The sequence below is a fragment of the Rhipicephalus sanguineus genome, chromosome 7 (assembly GCF_013339695.2).
Source record: "Rhipicephalus sanguineus isolate Rsan-2018 chromosome 7, BIME_Rsan_1.4, whole genome shotgun sequence".
In the NCBI taxonomy this organism is placed as follows: domain Eukaryota; kingdom Metazoa; phylum Arthropoda; class Arachnida; order Ixodida; family Ixodidae; genus Rhipicephalus; species Rhipicephalus sanguineus.
This window is the reverse complement of record NC_051182.1, coordinates 13,779,573-13,794,686: the sequence shown is the minus strand read 5'-3', so window position 1 is coordinate 13,794,686 and position 15,114 is coordinate 13,779,573. Positions and strand designations below refer to the sequence as shown.

The 15,114-nt window shown below is 47.0% G+C and overlaps 1 protein-coding gene and 1 pseudogene across 1 annotated transcript in view; both read left to right on the top strand.

Moving 5' to 3' along the window:
• The window catches only part of LOC119400589 (nuclear distribution protein nudE-like 1), a 233,689-nt gene that overhangs the window by 150,295 nt on the left and 68,280 nt on the right, over positions 1-15,114 (top strand). The gene's annotated exons all lie outside the window — the stretch shown is intronic.
• LOC125759237 (uncharacterized) lies at positions 1,074-1,766 on the top strand (annotated as a pseudogene).

The following is a 15,114-nucleotide window of genomic DNA, read 5'->3' as shown; positions in this document are numbered from 1 at the left end:
GCGTAAACTCGGGCAATGTGGTTGTGTCTTCAGGGGTGAAGTTACAGCCACAAAAACGTGGATCGTGGCGTTGAACGGATAGCGAGAGCGCGACGCTCATTGCAGCGACGAGCTGAAGGGATTCCGCTCGCCAGATGCCTCACAAACATTGCACGATGTCGCAGCTTTACAATGTGGTACACAACACGGCTAGGGCAATTAATTATGTCCAAGAAAAGAAACCTCGAGATAAACACTGTCGCTCAGCTCACGTCAACACGGAGTACGTTGTAACACACGCAGACGACGTTCGCTGGCCACAGGAGGTTCAGTGACGTGTACTGGACATATCCAATCAGATCAGCCGCCTGCGTGACGTCGCGCTTCCAATACGACGCGCACTGGAAGTGGGCGGTTTGAAAACGCGTTTGGCTGAGCCGCTGTGATTCGGTGGCGATTCGCAGCTTTAAAGCCTTGTAATAAATTACACAGTTTACGCACAGAGCTTAAATCGGTCTGTAAATGATCCTTAGGACTTGCTCTACCGGCTCAATGTGTTCGTACAAAATCGTCAAAACCGTTTCAGGGTCCTTTTAAAGTTGTTGAAGTCATTGAAGCAAGAGTTTTCTGCGACTGATGGAAATCAGAATATTGTGGACATAGGAAGCTGCGGACTGCATGTTGTGAGTGGCGCATTTGAAACAGGCCACAATGTCACAAAGTGGAACACAGTAGTGTTTCTTAGAAGCTTGTACAATTTATTCAAGAAAAGTCCCTGCACGCCGAACCGACTATGTCAATTTCACAGGGAGCACACAGTTTCTGCTAAAGTTTTGCTCAGTGCGCTAGCTGGAAAATGGCAAGGTCTTGCTAGGGCACTGCAAGTCCTCCCAAATGTGGTCAAATATGTGGAGCATGGTGACTTAAGAGGGTGTTGAGGTGAGCTCGTTGGTACGGATCCATTAGAATGCAGCGCTTAAAGAACACAAACACTTAGAACGAAAACGAGGACGGGCGTCTTCTCCCACAGCTACGGCTTCTCCCACGTCACCAGCAGTCCCAGGTACCTGCAGTCTAACGGGGAAGTCGAGCGTATGGTGCGGATGGTTACGGAACTCCTCAAGAAGTCTTCGGACTCGCCTTTGGCCCTTTTGGCATACCGCAATGCTCCTGGCGTGACTGGGTACAGCCATGCTCAACTGCTCATGGGGCGCAGCCTCAGGACTCGCCTTCCGGTCCCAACGGCCGCGTTGCTTCCAGAACCGCCTAATGCTGCCGACTTCCACCGACATGACACTGCCCAAAAATGTCGCGAGCGTCAAGATTTTGACAGTCGACATGCTGCACAAGATTTGCGGCCCCTGGAGGAGGGAGAGAGAGTGTGGATTCACGACACAGATTGTGCTGGCACTGTTCTCAGCCCAGCGCAGCGTCCATGCTCCTATGTGGTCCAGACGGATGCAGGTGCTCTCGTCCGCAACCGGAGACGTCTGGTTCCGCAGCAGTCTCCGTCATCAGGGGGTCTAGACCTCGGCAGTTCCAGTCCACGGCACAAGGACCGAAAGCCTGCCACAGACTCCAGCTCGCCCAGAGCCTGTGAGCAGCACTCCAACTCCCAGGGCACTTACTCCTCTACCAGTTGCATCGCCACCAGTTGCCCCAGCTACTCCCTCAAGACCGCCTGAATCGGTTGTGCGCACTCGGTCTGGACGTTGTGTTAGGCCACCGGTGCGGCTTAACTTGTAGAGCGTGCCACAAGACATTTGTCATTAGGTTGCTTACCTGAGAGCAAGGGGTTGCTTTGTTACTTTCCCAAAGGGGGGGGGATGTAGAGGGCGTGAGTGCCAAGCCAAATATGAGGCGCCCTCTATAGGTTGTAGTAGATAAAGGATGTACTGCGAATAAACAGGGGCACTTCTGCTGGGGACTCGCAGCGTGTGTTTTACTCCGCGGCCCTCAGGCTTCAACCTGCCTCCTCGGCCGCCTTGGCTCAAACCCTCCCACCACAAACTAGACACAGCCAAGGCTCACAAAGCGCCTCGACATATGGGTGTCAGGCAGAGGGACGTGCCGCTCAAGACTTAACGCTCCGGCGCTGCCTCTTGTTCTTTCTGCAGACGTTTGCTGCACCCTCGCTCAGAATGCCCAGCACGTGCATCCCTCTGCAATTGTTGCCAAAAGAAAGGACATTTTGCTGAGGTCTGACGTTCCATAAAGCAAAAGCGACTAAGCTCGCCACTCTCCACTTGCATACTGTCGTCGCACCTGAGCACGCTAAGTACATAGGTGTCACAGTAGATTATACTGCCTCTTTGAAGGTGGTCTCTGGTGCTCGAGTCTCAGCAGTGCCAGCTGATTTCCCTGTAGTACCCCTTCAGCTCGACCAAATGGACAATGTATTACAAGTCCAGAAGGGCTTGTGTACTGGGATCATACGTCGCCCAGCTCTTGTGGCAAGGGAAAAGACGTGCCCAGCGACTCCATGTAGTGCAGTCACTTACTATTCCACTACTGGGTTTCCCCGCGCTGTAAGCACTAGAGGTTCCCAGATTCCTTGGAGACATAGCAAATCCCCAGCATGATGCGGAACTGTTTAAAGGCCTCGGCACGTTGAAAGATGAGTACAAAATCAGACTCAAACCTGACGCCGTACCATTCTCACTGAGCGCACCTAGACGTATCCCCATCCCATTGCAAGGTGTGGTTCGACAGGATCTTGACAGAATGGAAGCTGAAGGAGTCGGATAGATAAGCCAGCCTCTTGGTGTGTCGGAGTTCCAAAATCTTCAGGTGGTTACCAACTTCCTGACTCGTCTGAATGAGGTTGTGCTCTGAAAAAGTGCCAACTGTCGAGCAAGTTCTTGGTTTGATAGGCGACGCAAAAATTATTTCTAAGCTGGACGCTTCAGCCAGCGTTCATCAGGTCAAAAAAAAAACAGCGCCAGTCTATGTCGTTTGTGTGTCTTCTTTTGTCTTCGTACCATTGCGCTGCACATACTCGGTATATTTCAAGACATGTACCAACTCGCCCATCAACGGATCCTTCTTGAACAAATTTCTTCTACATTGGGCTCTTTCCTGTCTCACCAAACCAACAAAGAAGCCATCGCTACATGTGTCAACCTCATCGCAACCACAACGTGCCAATCAAGAATGCTTTCGTACTGCCTCAAACGTAAGCTGATCCCCCCGGACGTTCGACGGCTGTTTGGCTCCATCGACCCGTCCTGGGGACACTGCCGGAGGGTATGTAAAGTGCTCAAGTCTGAGTCCTGGTGGCAGGTTCGCCTTTTCCAGGATTGGTTGCGTGTTCTCACAAGCCAGAATGTAGACGCCAGTGCAGGATATAGACAGTACACAGATTATAAAAAGGTGGCAGCTCAGGTGACTGATTTCATGTGGCAGCGTGCACGCTTCAGCGTAGCTCCCTGTGACAGAAAGGCACAGAAGATCCCAAGCACCACGGTAATTGGAGGGGGAAAAAAAAAAAAAAAAAACAGTGCCAGTCTATGTCGTTTGTGTGTCTTCTCTTGTCTTCGTACCATTGCGCTGCACATACTCAGTATATTTCAAGATCGCTCCAGAGTCTCAAGAGTTGACAATTTTCGTAATGCCTTTCGTCGCATTACGCCACCACTTTTTGGCAAGGCGATGATTGGGGCTAGTTGGTTCATGTTGAAGTCTTGATTCTATTTTATGAAAAAACTACCGGCGAAGAAGACGTAGAGACGAACAGAAGTAGACGAGACAAAGCGCAACTTTCAACTGATTTATTTCGTGCGTTGTTCAAATATATATTGAGTACAAGGCACACGTCAGAGTGATAAAACACACATACCCTCGCCTGCACGTCATCCACCCTTCACGTTTGCACTACAAGATTTACTTCTGGAGAAGATAAATGTAAAGACGGCATGCTCACGCAGTTTTGTTCACCCAGAGAAGCCATGATGGCTGCTTCAGAAACCAATCTCTCTTTTTTATCTTTCACGTGTTTTACAATTTTTGTTTTTTCAAATTCAGGTGCGCACAAGCATCGATTACAATGTGTTGCTAGATTCCCTGGGTGGGTGACTTGCTCGAGGAAACTGGAGGCTATCAAGACTCTTGAAGCGCCCAAAGAGATCGCCGAGCTTCACTGACTTCTCGGGATGGTGAACCATCCGATGGTTAGTTCCTTCCTAACATCTCTGAGATCACGGCACCCTTGTGTGCTCTTCTGAGCAAGAAAACAACCTGGTCATGGCACCATGAACAAGAGTCACCCTTCAGCAAAATAAACTGCTGGTATCAGGTAGGTGCATGGTTAAATATCACACCTCGTATTATGCCTCCACAATAGGAGCCACCCTACTTCAAACATAACCTTCAGGAGACTGTCAACAAGTGGTGCTTGCTTCTCGCTCCACGACGGCCAGTCAGACGGAGAAGGATGCTCTGGCGGCAACATGGGCAATGCGTAGGTTTGATGAGTTCGTATCTGGCATAAACTTTGATGGTGAAACGGACCATCAGCCACTAGTTGCTCTGTTCAGCAAAATGGAACTGGATATGCTCCCTCCTTGTGTCCAAAGACTGTGCCTCAAGCTCATCCACTACCAGTTCACCATGCAGTATGTCCCAGGTAAACTACTAGCAACTGTCTCTCGAGGATACCACTGAAGGTTTCTTCTCCCCCTGACACGGTGGAATCATTCATAACAGAAGTCATCAACAGTGCATCCTCAACTTTTCCGTTAAAGCCGGACATCAAGAGAGGGATGGCGAGTGCGCATCTCATATTTCTTTAGCCCAACGCGATGGGCCTCACAAGAAGCTGCCCTGGCATTTAACTCGTTATGATGCGGTACCTAACGCGATCACAGTCTGTGACGGTCTTCTGCTCAAAGGCCCCAGCATCGTGGCTCCTACTTCCTTGAGACCAGCCATCCTGAATTTGCTGCACGACGGTCCTTAAGGTATGAACCGGTGCCAAGCGAAAGCCAGATTCGGTGTGGTGGCCAGGAATTATAAAAGATATTGAGTCCATGGTTGCCCAATGCAAGCAGTGTGCACGTGCTCGCATAAATCCAGCAGAGCCGCTTACTGTATTTTCCGGCATGTAAGACACACCCCCTACTTTTTACGACTTTCGCGGGAAAAAATTATATATATAAGACGCATCTATGTTTAACTCTGTCAACATAAAACACGATGATGCACGCAGAGTACATTTATTGCGAAATGCATAGTTACACACGGCACTGAATATCTGTAAGCAGCAGTATATAACTTGTAAATAATGCTGTCCTAAGGCACAGAAAACCAATATTTATTCCACTGGATTCGAAGAAACATCCTCTGGCGCACCGTCAAAAGTTCTTCCCCGTTGATTAGCAGCATTGCTGGAGTGCCGTTGTCGGCCTCTGAGTAACTCTTTTAAAATGGTGTTCTAAGCACCTTGAAGCACATCATTGGCATTGCCTCTGTGGCATTAGAGGCTTCACAAGAACACATAAACAACGATTGCGCCTCACTGGAAGCCAGAAGCCACGACTACTACTGGACTGCAGCGACACCTCACACAGAAGCTGATGATAATGATGATAATGAAGTGGTACTTTCGTTTTTGTAACTGGTATTGTGGGCGCTACAACATTACATTGAAACATTGTGGTGCCCTTTTTTATTTATTGCCTCAGTTTCGTGGGTTTAATATGCTTCATTTAAGAACAAACAATTTGAACAGTACAATAGCGTGCATGACGGTGATGGCTTTTATTGCAGCTGCAATCTCCATGGTCACCGCACTGCTTGGAACAGCAAGTAGCTGACACCACACCCGCTTCATTGTTATAACAAAAAGAGATGTCTTTTTACGACTGCCCTCAGTTTATCGGGCTCGCGAATGAAATATGGACATATTGGTCTCGTAGTATCGCATGACTTTTTGCTTATATAAGACGCACCAGTGAAAATACCGGAAAAAAAGGTGCATCTTATACGCCGGGAAATACGGTATATTTCCACACCTTTATCAGGTCGCCCATGGGAAGTTCTGGGTATGGATCTCTTCCACAGCTAAGGACAAATGTTTTTGCTCGTCGTGGATTATTACTCCCACTTCCCTGAGGTTATTACCCTTCATTCATCTACAGCTTCTGTGGTCATCGAGATGCTATATTTACCCGACATGGTATCCTGGGAGTTGTGAGATTAGATAATGGGCCACCGTTTTACTCCCATGAGCTCAAGAAGTTTAAGAGAGTTGACTGTTGGGCTAGTTGGTGTTCAGACATGGGAACCATCGTTAAAGGCGCAAACCACACAACACAAGAGAAGACCAGACGAGCACAGGCGCAAACTAACAACTGATTTATTGAAGGCAGATCTCCAGGCATATATACCAACAGGCTGCGCAGGCGCAACGTCACAACAATCCTCGGAAAACATCAAAAATATCGCGAAAGAAAATCAATTTCAGCTTTGTAAAGCGCAATGGAAGTGTCGCTGACACACGCCTCACCTGCTTTCCTGATTAGAAACGCTTCTAACGTTTCACGAGCCGTTTTTTGTCTGCTTCTACCTACTATTTTTGCGCATCGGAAACGTGGTTCACAATTCGGGCATGTCATGCAATGGTCGACAAGATGGCTTCGCTCTTTGTTAATTAGATTTCTTGCGTGTTCCCTGAGCCGGTCATTGAGGCAGCGCCCCGTCTGGCCGATATATACTTTGCCGCAGGTCAGGGGAATCTCGTACACGACGTTGCTGGCACACTGAACGAAACGTCGTTCATGGTTCTTTTTGCAGCCTCCCTTTTCCTCCGCACAGGTGGTGCGACGGCTCAGCTGAGCGAGCTTCTGGGGGGCCGAGAAAGCCAACGGCACGTTGAACCGGCTAGCCACTTTTTTCAGGCTATGTGTGACCTTATGCATGTACGGCACCACTTCTGGCCTCTGGGCGCCCACCAGGGGCTTCGCGGCATCTGAGTAGCAACGGTGCTTCAACTTCTTAAGCAGCGTCTCAGCAACAGACAAGACGACCGACCCAGGGAAGCCGGCTGAAAAGAGCCTCCCCAATTGAAGGTTAAAACTATCCTGCACCTTGTGAATGCACGACTTCCGAAGTGCTGAATCTAAACAGAGAGTAGCGATGCCTCTCTTTACCGTTTTTGAGTGAGCTGAATTGTACGGAAGGAGCTCTTTTTGTGCACGCGGAGAGTACGCCCAGCAAACATGACTTTCGTTGAACGTCAATTGCAAATCTAAAAACTGAAGCCTACTTTCTTCCGGACGTTCAAAAGTGAAGGTTAGCCCTTTCCCATGATGTTTAAAATCTTCTAGCACACACTTCTGCGCATGCTCATATGAGGATGAGCACTTGTTAAAAAGAACTAAGAAGTCGTCCACATAACGAAAAACTTTAAGGACCTTGTCATTGTTAGAAGAATTAAAACGATCGTGTAAAGAGCGATCGATGGATGATAAAAAGATATGACACAACACAGGCGCGATGCATGAACCAATACAGATGCCTTTCTTTTGAAGGTAAATCTGGTCGTCAAATTTGATAAAAGTGGTCTGGAGGTAAAATTCTAAAAGGGCTAAAAGGTTTCCTACTGACATGCCTGCGGCATTTTGGAAAGCAACCGCACCATTTTCATCAATGCAGTCTTTAACTGCGAGAAACAGTTCATCATGGGGCACCGCGTAAGAGAGCTCTTCCACATCGACAGAAAACGCAAAACCAATGTCATTGTTGCCTTCAAGAAAGTTCACTACATCAACGGAACTTTTTGTGAGGAACGGATCAGTTATATCGAGGTAATTCAGGGTTTTAAGCAGATACTTACTGACGCAATGCTGCCACGTGCCCCGTTCGTTCACAATGGTACGAAATGGGGCATCGGGTTTATGCGTCTTAACGCTAAAGAATGAAGGAAAGAAGATGACTCTTAAGGGCTCGTTTTCTTTGTTAGACACAATATTAATGAGAACTAACAGACAATAACGCCAAGGAAAGTATAGGGGGTGTTATCTGTAGTGTTTAGAATATAAATGTGAAGAAAGTAAAGTGGACGAAAAGATAACTTGCCGCCGGCAGGGACCGAACCTGCGACCTTCGAATAACGCGTCCGATGCTCTTCGAATAACGCGTCCGAATAACGCGTCAGAGCATCGGACACGTTATTCGAAGGTCGCAGGTTCGGTCCCTGCCGGCGGCAAGTTATCTTTTCGTCCACTTTACTTTCTTCACATTTATATTCTAAACACTACAGATAACACCCCCTATACTTTCCTTGGCGTTATTGTCTGTTAGTTCTCATTAATATTGTGTCTAACGCTAAAGAAAACGCTCAGCGCAGCACTATCACTGTTTGTGATATCTCGGGCGAGCTTAAGAAGATCTAAGCGCTTGCAAAGTTCTACTGCTTTGGGGACATGTGAAAAGACTGGTTAAAATTTTACGATCCGAACTTTGGCGGCAAGTGCGTTTATACTTCGACTGGCTTAGGGTGGCTACCTTTACTCGGTACCCTGGAGGTGTGGCGGAAAGGCAGTTCCACACTCTTAAACGGGAAGCCATGCGAATTACGGAATTCTGGTGGAGCTACAACCTTAGGTGGATCCTTGGCGCTGTGGCGAAGCCTAAGGACCCGGAACGTCGTACCGGCAGCCTGACAGTCATGGAAGGAGCTTCAGTTCCTTCCAATATTAGAAACATTCTAGAGAAGGGTCCTAAGTTTGGACTAGAACCGTGTGTGCCTCCCCACGAACTTGCAGCCTTGAACCGAAGAATTTCAGAGAGAGCACCTCAGGAAGATCGTGAACGCTGTCTTTTGGAAGGAATTGACTGTCTCGCCAAGAATGTAGAAAGTACGGATCCAAGGGGTGCTAAAGACAGTTTGAAATGTGTGGTGAAGTTCTTTAAAGACAATGAGTTGTGCGTCTTGCAGGCAGACAAGGTAGGCGGTTTCGTTGTCTTGCCCAAAACACTGTACCATGTAAAAGCTGCTGTGGCTGTCAACAAGAATTTCTTTTGCGTGAAGAAAGGCAAGGCAAGAGTTAAATGTAAAGCAGTAGAACTTTGCAAGCGCTTAGATCTTCTTAAGCTCGCCCGAGATATCACAAACAGTGATAGTGCTGCGCTGAGCGTTTTCTTTAGCGTTAAGACGCATAAACCCGATGCCCCCATTTCGTACCATTGTGAACGAACGGGGCACGTGGCAGCATTGCGTCAGTAAGTATCTGCTTAAACCCTGAATTACCTCGATATAACTGATCCGTTCCTCACAAAAAGTTCCGTTGATGTAGTGAACTTTCTTGAAGGCAACAATGACATTGGTTTTGCGTTTTCTGTCGATGTGGAAGAGCTCTCTTACGCGGTGCCCCATGATGAACTGTTTCTCGCAGTTAAAGACTGCATTGATGAAAATGGTGCGGTTGCTTTCCAAAATGCCGCAGGCATGTCAGTAGGAAACCTTTTAGCCCTTTTAGAATTTTACCTCCAGACCACTTTTATCAAATTTGACGACCAGATTTACCTTCAAAAGAAAGGCATCTGTATTGGTTCATGCATCGCGCCTGTGTTGTGTCATATCTTTTTATCATCCATCGATCGCTCTTTACACGATCGTTTTAATTCTTCTAACAATGACAAGGTCCTTAAAGTTTTTCGTTATGTGGACGACTTCTTAGTTCTTTTTAACAAGTGCTCATCCTCATATGAGCATGCGCAGAAGTGTGTGCTAGAAGATTTTAAACATCATGGGAAAGGGCTAACCTTCACTTTTGAACGTCCGGAAGAAAGTAGGCTTCAGTTTTTAGATTTGCAATTGACGTTCAACGAAAGTCATGTTTGCTGGGCGTACTCTCCGCGTGCACAAAAAGAGCTCCTTCCGTACAATTCAGCTCACTCAAAAACGGTAAAGAGAGGCATCGCTACTCTCTGTTTAGATTCAGCACTTCGGAAGTCGTGCATTCACAAGGTGCAGGATAGTTTTAACCTTCAATTGGGGAGGCTCTTTTCAGCCGGCTTCCCTGGGTCGGTCGTCTTGTCTGTTGCTGAGACGCTGCTTAAGAAGTTGAAGCACCGTTGCTACTCAGATGCCGCGAAGCCCCTGGTGGGCGCCCAGAGGCCAGAAGTGGTGCCGTACATGCATAAGGTCACACATAGCCTGAAAAAAGTGGCTAGCCGGTTCAACGTGCCGTTGGCTTTCTCGGCCCCCCAGAAGCTCGCTCAGCTGAGCCGTCGCACCACCTGTGCGGAGGAAAAGGGAGGCTGCAAAAAGAACCATGAACGACGTTTCGTTCAGTGTGCCAGCAACGTCGTGTACGAGATTCCCCTGACCTGCGGCAAAGTATATATCGGCCAGACGGGGCGCTGCCTCAATGACCGGCTCAGGGAACACGCAAGAAATCTAATTAACAAAGAGCGAAGCCATCTTGTCGACCATTGCATGACATGCCCGAATTGTGAACCACGTTTCCGATGCGCAAAAATAGTAGGTAGAAGCAGACAAAAAACGGCTCGTGAAACGTTAGAAGCGTTTCTAATCAGGAAAGCAGGTGAGGCGTGTGTCAGCGACACTTCCATTGCGCTTTACAAAGCTGAAATTGATTTTCTTTCGCGATATTTTTGATGTTTTCCGAGGATTGTTGTGACGTTGCGCCTGCGCAGCCTGTTGGTATATATGCCTGGAGATCTGCCTTCAATAAATCAGTTGTTAGTTTGCGCCTGTGCTCGTCTGGTCTTCTCTTGTGTTGTGTGGTTTGCGCCTTTAACGATGGTTCCCATCTCAAGAAGTTTGTCGACTCCTATGGTTTCACCCTCGTGACCAGCAGTCCCCATTTTCCAAAATGAAAAGGAGAGGCTGAAAGTATGGTCTGCACAGGGAAGGAACTGCTTGGTGAATGGTGCAACCCACATCTAGCTTGACTCAGCTACAGACATACTCCTAGCGTGAATGGTTTCAGCCCCGTTCAGCTCCTAATGGGGAGACAACTCGGAACTCACTTACCGAAGACAAAACAGTTGCTGCCACCATCTTCGCGTGCTAGAGACAGTGGCCACAAGTGATGCGTCTTACAAGACGAAAAGCAAGCACAACTTTAACCAGCATCATCGGGCTAGGCCACTGCCTCTACTGGAGACAGGAGAAGGAGTGTGGATTAGAGCTATAGTGTTAACTGAGGGCCAACAACCTCGCTGTTACATCACAGAGACAGAGACAGTCGTGCAGCGTAACTAGAGACACCTTTTGGGGTTCTCGCAGCAGATATGGACGGACCCTGCAACTCCTACGGATACAACGCAGGGTGCTTCTCCTGCAAATTTGACGGTGGACATGCCAGACACTGCACCGAATGTAGTACCAGACGTCAGCAGTGACCCTCAAGGTGATGGTGTTATGAAAACACGTAGTGGCCGCTGTGTAATTCCACCAGCCCGTCTGAACTAGTAAGGCTATGCTACAAGTTCTTGAAGGAAGGAGGTGTTGTGGTGTTGCCTATGTTCTGCCAGCTGTCTGGTCGCACCGCCTGCGTCGGGGACCGGCATGAGCGTGTCGGAATAAATCACTTGTTGTTGCAACCCTGATCTGTGCGGACGTGTCTCCGGCTCTGACGCCCATTGCGTCCAAGCCAACTCAAAACACAACATTTAGAAGGAGAAGCATTGAGCGAGGCAAAACATGTGGCATCGTGCAGTGCGAAGGCAAACAAACATCACGTAACAACGTTCGCTGGACTAATTCTCCAAACGACTGTAGACAAGGACCTGCCTAAGAATCGCAGTGAAAAACAGGGAAGTTATTGCAGCAAGTAGCTGCAAAGCGGGGTAACAGCTAGGTATACAGGCCGCACTGCAAAGTAACATTTTTGGTAATTTTTGCAGCAATTTCGGTGGCAAAATTGTGTCCTACAGTGCAAAATGCGTGGCATCTCTCTGACAAGAATACACACGGCTCTGTGAGAATCCAGCATGCGTGGTGGTTTGCGCGTGCCTGATTGATGTTGTTTTCATGGCTGCTAATAAGCTAGGTAAGATATGCTCTGCCATAAAAACAATGAGCGAGTAACAGACAAGAAGCAGACTGACATTTGTTTCATAAAATATACCAACAAGTTTACTGATGGCCATAAAGGTGTGTTGTATAGGGTTCTGTTTTGCTTCGGTCGTTTCTATGTAGGGCAGGTGGGTGACTGAGTCAACTGGCGATTAATGGAACATAAGATATTGCTGACCAGAGGCTCACGATCTAATCTATCTTTACCTTGTCGAGGGTGTAAATGCACATGTGAATTTGATGAATGCACAGTTTTATACAGGAACAGGAATGAAGAAACGTGTCTAATGGTAGAGGCCTGGCATATCAATAACAGTGGTAGTGCATGTGTGAGCGAACCATCGATTAACTTGCATAAAGAAAAGATCCAACACATGAGCAGTTATCTCTCACGTAGACCACCACGCATGCTGGATTGATAGGTATTGCACCTTGCCTGGGCATGCACAGATTAGTTTTTGAGTCTACCTTCTTTTCTGGTGTGTGCCTTTTCAGTTGTTAGTCGGCGTTTGTGGTGTCTTGACTTCCCTCTTGTGTCCATGTTTTCATGTCCGGTCTTTTTAACATGGATACGTACCAACGAGTTCAGCTCTGTTATTCTAAGCGGGGTGATACATGATCAGGGAGGCGGAACAGGATTTGTATTCCTGCCTGTTCTCGTTGTAGAGCTGTCGAAGTCACCACTTTCAAGCACGCTGTCAAAACCACCACCTAAATGTTCTCGTGTGAATGATGCACTTCTGGGAGAGGACAGGTGTCATCTGTGGAACTCTGTGCAGCGAAACTTTGGCTGCACTTCCGCATTGCAACCTTGGTGCCTCGTTTCTTTCATTTAAGGCTTGAATGCCATAAGTGGCCTCAAACCTTTTGAAGTGCACTGCTGTGTTCTAACGCTTGAATTGTGAGCGTCATCAGTGTGCTATTATGTCGCTGTATTTATGCTAATGTAAACAAGCCACTTGTGGAGCACAGTGTGCATGTTCATATATGCAACAGACTTGATGCCTTAGGTAGCATGCGAGGTTTTATTGGTCAGTTTCCAGCTTAAGGTTACGTGCTACGTGACACCAGGTGGTAACAAGAGTGTTCCAAACTCGACGTGGCAGTGAGTGGTGCTGGCTAACACTTCGAGGATTACAAAATACATAAAAACCCAATAAAGTGGATGGGAAAGCAACTGCCGCAATTGGTAGAGCATCGTACGCATAATTCGAAGGTTGTAGGTTCAGTCCCTACCTTTGATTTTTCATACACTTTAATTTTTTTCAATTTACACTCAAACCTCATTATAACAAAGTCACATATGCCACGAAAATAACCTTGTTATATCCGAAAATTCGTTGTAAACGTTTATTCATAACACTGTATTTCTGACATGACCATTCCTCATTTACTTCGTTATAACAGATAATTTGTTATATCTGCATTCGTTATATCGAGGTTTGAGTGTATGTCATTATTACAGTTAATACGTACCAGTCCTTAGCTTCATTGTCGGTTGGTTTCATTAGGTTGCAGCTATATGCAAGCATGCATGCCGCTGTGTGCCCGTCAGGACTTGGAGAAGTGGGCAGCTAGACAGTCTTGGCAGCAAGGAAACGATGCAACATTGAAGCCAAGTGCCGTAATCCTCTCCAGCAGAGTCCACTGTAAGCAAAGGAGAGAGAATGCAAAAGGGGTTCAAGATATCTTCACTCTTCCTACATCCTTGTATGAAAATTCTTTCAGCTGCTTATTTCTGGGAGGTTCCAAAGGCATTCCAGTGCATTTTGAATACCATGCACAGGTTTTTCCGATGCCTACTATATTTTGTAGTATCGAGGTATTCAAGTCGGCTAATGTGAACGGATTTCCCTTGTAGCTGTGCACTGCAGTTGGATGGATGCCATTCACTTCCTTCAGTACAAATACACTGTGTGGGATATCCAGGACAAAGAAAAAAGCACATCCCACCATGTGGGCAGGATGAGTGGCGTCAGACGTATGCACTAAGGCTGTTTTACATGTTGGCCCACTTCATGTGACTGTGATTTCAACACTTTGGCTCGTGCACTTGCAGTGGCCATCTAGAAGAGTCTGGGCTAGTTGGTTTTTCATTGTTGTCGAGGTGGTGTATCGCAAAGCAGTCATCTCGGTGCCCTTCGTCCTGCTTCGAGCAGCACCACGTTTACAAAAAATGAATGTCCAGGTTTGCTTGCTGCTAAAATTTGTGCCACATGGCAGGCAATTTTCGAGTTCATAAAAATACAGTTCTGCCACTAGGGCAAAGCAATGAAATGCAATAGCAACTAGTTGCAGTGTTATAAGAAGGCCTACTCAAGTAACATGTATTGGAGGGCTAGTTTTTATTTAATTTATGTATTATTTATTTGTTTCAAAATACTGTGGGCCAATTGGCCCAAGCAGGAGGGGCAGCACACATAAAAGAAATAAAATACAAGGACGACATTGTTTCAAGTAAGACATTGAAACTGAAATAAAATAAAACTGCACTTGTTCCATCACCGCGCAGTTTTATTTCAGTTTTAAGGCCAACTCCTGTAGAATGAGATCTGGAATACCTAAACAAAACTTTGCCGCTAGGAGACGTGGCCGCTTCAGCAAGCAAAGCGACTTCTTTGCGGTCTGTGGCTTCAAGGCAGGCTTTGCAAAGGGAGCACAACATGTACAAAGTTATGAGCTGATCTCTGTAAAGATACGCCGCATGCAGTCGTAGGCAACCACATCGTGCCACAGTTGTGGCAAGCAAGTATTTGTTGACTGCACACGGAAACATAGCTGCATGGTGATAACTATGAAAAATGCACTTGCAGAGGTTCAGTGCACCGTAGCTGTCGATAGTGTATTGCGTGCATTGGTTTGCGGGTGTTGGATGTACATTTATGCTAGCCATTTACTTTTACGTGGTATCCTTGAGGAGATTTTTTAACTATATGATATCATCAATAATTATATAAATGCATGTCTGATATAGTTATCTGGCATGGGCTGTGTGTTCTTTTGTAACGAGGCCAAGATGGCTGGCACTGGAGGTGAACCAAAAACACAAGACAGTGTTGCATCACACATTGCCAACTTGTAATTTT